The sequence below is a fragment of the Chamaea fasciata genome, unplaced genomic scaffold (assembly GCF_029207755.1).
Source record: "Chamaea fasciata isolate MVZ Bird 193981 ecotype frontalis unplaced genomic scaffold, bChaFas1.0.hap1 SCAF_8, whole genome shotgun sequence".
NCBI lineage: Eukaryota > Metazoa > Chordata > Aves > Passeriformes > Sylviidae > Chamaea > Chamaea fasciata.
Genome location: NW_027094093.1, coordinates 8,344,008 through 8,350,411, shown reverse-complemented (window position 1 = coordinate 8,350,411; position 6,404 = coordinate 8,344,008).

Here is a 6,404-nt window from a genome sequence, read left to right as displayed (position 1 = left end):
TGCTGGACACAAAGACTGAAGCAGATTTGGGAAAACTGAAGGTGGCTCTCAATCTCCCTGAACCTATGTTCTTGCCCTTCCTATGCTCTTGATGTAAAACCTAGTGCAGAAGTGCTGCTGAGTCTCAACCTAGAAAGATTGGCAAAGTACTCTGAGAAAAGAGAAAAATTTACCATACTAATAAACACATGCTGTCCTAAAGATACAACAGCCTCAGTAAGGTTATTATAGAGTAGGAATTTGATCTGTTTTTCAAAATTTAGACATCTATTACCATCTGAGATGACAGAGGGTATCTTGGCTGCCACTCAATTAATACACCTGTAGCTCAGGCCTCTTACAGGACCTGTGTTGTAGTTGCCACTTGGGTGTTTTACTTTCACAGGGTCTCTTGACCCTCTAGATGCCTATGTTTGGCAACTTATTTTCACCCTACATGACATGTAGTCACTGTGAAGGTTTTCATCTAAATTAATCACTGTCTTGAAACTTGTTATGGACAAAGCATAAACAAAACACTTGTTTTGCAAGGGCAGGTATGAAATCAATTACTGGCAATAAGAATGTGGTCAAAAGAGAAAGACTACAGAAGAAAGGAATTTGCAAATGAAAAACCTATGCTCCTCAGGATGGATGTGAATATTGTGTAAATAGACATTAGTTAGAGGTTTAATTGTGACAATGTTTTCTCTCATAATTATAGGTTACAACAACTCTTATGTTTGTTGGCAAGGTTAAACACATCACAACAATGCTTCTGACCATGTCTGACATCCAGAACTGCACCTTCACTTAAGAAACATCCTCTGCCTGTTTATCCTTTATAATTTCCCAACCACTTTGGAACCCTATACTTAATTGACTTTGGCATGGATTCTCATCCTGAAAACACTTGGAAGCACGTGCATAATTAATGTTTGAGTATTTCTACTGAATACAGTAATGGGCAGTTATGTGTTTTAAAGGACTGAAGACATAATTAGTGAGCAGCCCGTAGATTTAAAAGACTACTTGAAACTTACCTTGAAAAGCAACTTAAGTCAACCTCTTCTGCAGTGAAGCAAGAGCCCTCCCTCAGCCCCAGCTGAGGTCAGAAAAAAGTAATCAATGTACTGTATTGAGACAATTTGTCATCCTTTGGTCTTGCCATTGTTTTATGTTTTCTGTATGTGAACCCATGTGGTGTAGTTTAAGATTTTAGCTATTATACTTCTGTTCTTTGCAGAACAAGTAGTATACAGACTTCTTCAGATGTTTTTCCTTCTCATAGTTGTTTGAAAATATTTTCCCTTTTTCCTGACACTAATATGTCAGGAAAGGATTCTTGTTACCACAAGACTCACGTGCCAGCCATCAAATGACCAGGATCCCGTGATGTTGCTAACTTTCCATATCAGCTCCCTTAATTTATTAATAATCATTTCATCCATTTGGGAGTGCTAGCCATAATGATAGGGTGGAGAAGTATTAGATAACAGCGAGCTATCAGTCATATTTGTGTTTTCTTGTTAGCTGATTAAAGGTACTGAGCAGATTTGTGCTTAAGATATTTAAAAAAAAAAAAAAAAAAAAAAAAGAGCTTTGCAGAAACAGGTAAGCCATGTTTCCAGCTCTGATAGAACAGTGTTTGCACAGAGCTAGAACTGAGGGTTAAGAACACCTCTGGGCCCAAAGGCTTTGGAAAAATTTCCAAGGCAGAGTAGTTAGTACCCTGTCCCTGAGCACACCACATAAATACACTGCTGCCAGCAGATTCCACATTCCATTTTGGATGTTGCAGAGTCTCCCTGGTGGTACCTCTGGAATATGATTCAGGGCCTGGGTGTCATCATTGAAACACAGAGAGTGCTTTCCATGGTATTATCTTAACTTTCACTTCAGATTAGTTAGAGAATTAACAAAACAATATTAATATTAATGTTCTTATTAGAGCCCTTATAAAAGAAATTTCAGAACAAACTTAAATTTTCAGATTTTGGGGTCTTTTTAATTTTTAAATTTGTTATTATGCTTGCCACCCTTAAGGAAAATAGCCTGAAGAGGGACAAAGCTTTCTATGGGAATACCTCTTCCTGGCTGAAACAGTTAGTTGAAGTTTGCTGTGTTAGTTGAGGGCATATACCATCAGTGACAAGAAGGTATCAGATTGAGTCTGATGGGTAAGCTGTTCTTTGAAAGCTAAGGCTAGGATTTATGAGAATTGAAGGCTAAGTAATTGTACAATGATGACTAATTACTAGATTATTATGTTGTCATTATTATTGTAAATAATCAATATAGCACTAACACCAAAGGGTTATGGTAATGACATTGCAAAGGGAAAAAGACTGGCTTATTATTCTTAATAAGATATGGCAAATTAATTAATCACTGTCTAACATCAAATAGAGGCAGGTGGTAGTAGGAGGTTTTTCTCATACTCAGAACTGTGTGTCAGACTCATCTCTGCAGGTTTTACTAAAGATGTGTTTGGCTCAGTCTGATGCCCCAGTGCAGAGGCCTGTTCACACAGGGTGCTGTATATGGGAGAAGGGCTCTACCTGCAAGATTGATGGCTACACAACTGATGGCTGTTGAGGTGCATGTTATTTGTATAACTGCAAAACAATTCAAATCAATGATTTTATTTGCTGGCATGTGCTCACTCCATCACGTGATTCTAAGTACATCTTGTACTTCATGCTTTGCCTTCCAAAAAATTGCTTTCAAGTTGTGGCTGGTTTGAACATAACTGTATCTTTGTCTCCAAAGACAAACATGTTTTTATAAAGACTGTTCTGGAGACACCCAGAAACAGAAATTGATAATGCAACTGAGGCTCTTCCCTTTTCCTGCTGTGGGATCACTGATACGACAGGTTGTTCAGTTCAAGCTAGTGGCAGGTCAAAAGAAACTTGTATTCTCTGATTCACTTCTATTCCAAGAAGTTTTTCAACATTGTCTTAAATCTAGAAATGTTTTTGTTTGTTCTTTTTTTTTGTTGAAATTAATGGAAACTAAACTTGTGCCTGAAGTTAAAGATGTGTTTTTAAGTATTTTCTTGGCACAGAATCAGAATAAAACATTGCAGAAAGGTGAACAGCGATATCAAAATCTGACTGTCTTAAAGAGGTCAACCATAACCTCCAACAGGAGTTATTTAAGAGAAGGATACCTTTTACTTTTATTAGTTGTTGGTTTGGTTTTTTTTAAGAGATACAAATACTGTCTGATTTGCTTTTATATTTGATTTTATTGCATGTATCAAAAATCCTTAACAATGAATTAAAGAATAAAGGCAAAATTCATAGGTATTAGCAGGCTGTAAAGGAAAAATAACAAATCCCAGTTTTTTCATATAGCATACTAAAATACACACAGGAAACAAAATGCTGTTTATTAAGCATTATTGTATTGTTTAGTAACAGAACAATGACACCCAATAGGGAACAAACTACTGTAAGTTTTAATGAAGAAAACAAACCAAATGAGCTTAAATTGCAGATAGGCTGTTATCTTATCCTCCAGACTCATTTCAGTCTCTTCCTCAACACCGTGTTCCAGTTCAAGTAAATAATTCCCTCTCTTGAGAACAAATGTGCAGTATGATATAGGCAGTTTGCAGAAATGTTACTCTTGGCATTTGGGTGCAAAACATCCACTTGTCCTTAAGTAGATGTGGTGTCTTCTTTTATTTTAATTACTTTTTTTCTCATTTGGTACAGGATGTTTTCTTTATTTGACTTTAGGGTACAGTGTTTTCTTATGACTGAGAAAGATTGGACAAAAGGAGTCTCTTCTTGAAACCAGTTGTCATATAACATATGTCATAACATATAACATGATTTTAAGTTGTTTTGGTCACTAGTCAGGCTATCACTTATCAGTTACAAATGTTCAGCTTGCTTATGTGAACACAGAGCTGGTTCAGCTCCCTGAGCTGGAGTTGTGTATCAGCTGGATAATTCTAGCTTCTCCAAAAAACCATCTCTATTCTGAATTTGCTGGAGGTTCTGGACGGTTTTCTCACAAGAGTTTGTCACAGGAGCCTAGCTCTGGTCCTGAAAATAATGATTGTTTCAGGTTAAAATGGCTTATCTGTCATCTAGCCCTGAGAGACAGGAGCTGTCTCTTTGAAGTCTGAATGAAACAAATCCCATAAGAGCATCCCGCTGTGGATCTTAGAGAAAGTGGGCGGGAGCAGATGTTTAGTTATGACCATTAATAGGTGTAGATGTTCAAATTGCTAACATGTAAGTGACATGAACAGATCTGGAGTAAAACCTGGGAGACTTTTCTACCCCACCTCTGCCTGTTTCCCTGTGCAAGAGCAATGCAAACTTGAAGTGTCAGCTGATACAGAGATGGCAGTTCCGGGAGTTGAATGTATGAGGTTATAAGCAGCAGAGCCACAGCCTCCCATGCCTAAGTCATAGCAGGGGGCAATGCACTAAAGGCTTCTGAGCTTCACCCTTCAAAAGACACAGATTATATATACTCTTTCCAGTTTTGCTAGGCCTTGTATGAGCTAAATGAATAAAAAACCACTTTGCACACCACGAGGTGTGTCTTAGTGAAGAATGGCAACAGCATGATGATTAAACTTCATGAAACTTCTCAGCTGAGTGTAAGATCCGAATGTGCATGAGGTCTCTCACTATGATTCATGCCTCTTTGGTTAAACCATGATGACAATTGCGAATATAATTTGGTAAAATTGCTATTGTTCTAGGTTCAGCAGCTCTATTACAAGCGCAGTGCTTAAAGAAGCTGCCACTGATGTGGGCAGTTGTTTAAAGCCTAAAGGTATCCTCTCTTAATTTTTAAGCTGTGTCTTTCCTGGAAGTGTATCTTTGACTATTACTGACATCATAGTTATGCACTTACCAATAATGAAAATATTTTCATTTGTTTACATTTTATAGTTTAATTGTTGATCTTATTGCCAGAAAAATTAAATACAAGGGGTTTTTTGTTCTGGACAGCTGTCTTAGAAAGACTTTGAAGAATGTCTTTTGAACGAAATTATTTTTATATTTTAACCAGAAACTTCAATCTAAAAACTAATTTAGTATTTATATTTCTTCATTCAAATAACGACTAGAGAAAATATATTAGTAATATATTTCTAAGAAAGCTTATGGAATTTATCCACTGAAAAAGCTGTAGCTAGGAAGACTATAACATAAATATATGTTTTATTAATTCAAATCCCACTTTTGTGTCTCCACGTTCATTCTGCCAGTGACCATTAGTCAGGTCTGGTCTCAAATCCATGGCTGGTGTGCTGTGCCATTGTGCAAATTGTTGCTGCAAGACTGCTGAGTCGGAGGTGTACCAAGTCAAACTGGTAACTCCTCTCATACAACTTCCAGCTATTAAACATCTCCCTAAATACATCAGAAGTCTGTAAATGTCGTGGAAAGACTCTGGTGAGCCAGTCAACCTGAAAAAAGACCTGCATCTTTTCAAAATATATTTACAAGGCCTTCACAAAGCAATCTAATCAAACTTGGATTTAGTGGAATGTTTATAAAAATATTTGAGGCTTTTTTAAGCAGCATTTTAGATGTAAAAATCAAAGTGGTTAAGCCACTGTATTATGTTGGACATCACTATGGTAAGGGAAAAAAACAGCCCAGACTTTAATAAGCATGTTGGGAAGATCATCAGCAAAGTGGTGGCAACTTTAGGAGAAAAAATATGAATTTCCCCTACCTGCCAATGCCCCTGCTTTTGGAAATGCCTCACAAATCAGCTGTGGCCCTTTAGCTACATGCCTAAGGCCTCTGGACATTCCGCAGGGAAATTGTTAGAAAAGGATATAACATATATGGCTTTGAATGTAAGAAATTCTGGCTGGTAACTGCTGGCTGCAAGTACCTTGTGCCACTGTGTGCAGTGACTCTGTGTGACCTGCAGTGGACAAGCTGCATGGTCTATCTGCAGTGTGCAGTCGTGTGCATCACACATTGTGTGCTGAGGACAGGCTGACCTCACTGTGCGCACACCATACAGCCTCCCCTGACATCCCACACAGCAGCAGTCCAGACTCACACTGGGCTCACTCTGCATCATACTGGCCAGAGCACACATTCTTCCATGCCAGAGAGGTATAGCAACCATTGCTTTTCAAATTTCAAAGGACGTTTTCCATGTTTTCTTTGCCTCTTGTCATAGATTAAATATCACCCAAACCTTCTTCATTACTAGTAGAAAAAATAGCAGAGGTGATGATTTCATCTATATAGTCCAATCCACTTGTGTCAGGTTCAGCAAACACTCAATCAGAAATGATTATTTAAACTCTAATTCATCCACATCATTCTCTAGTAACAAAAAAAAGGTCTGACCAGCAGTACTGTGCTGGTAGGTGTTCCTGCTGTTACTGGATGAACTGCTGCTATATCACAAATATCTGTGTA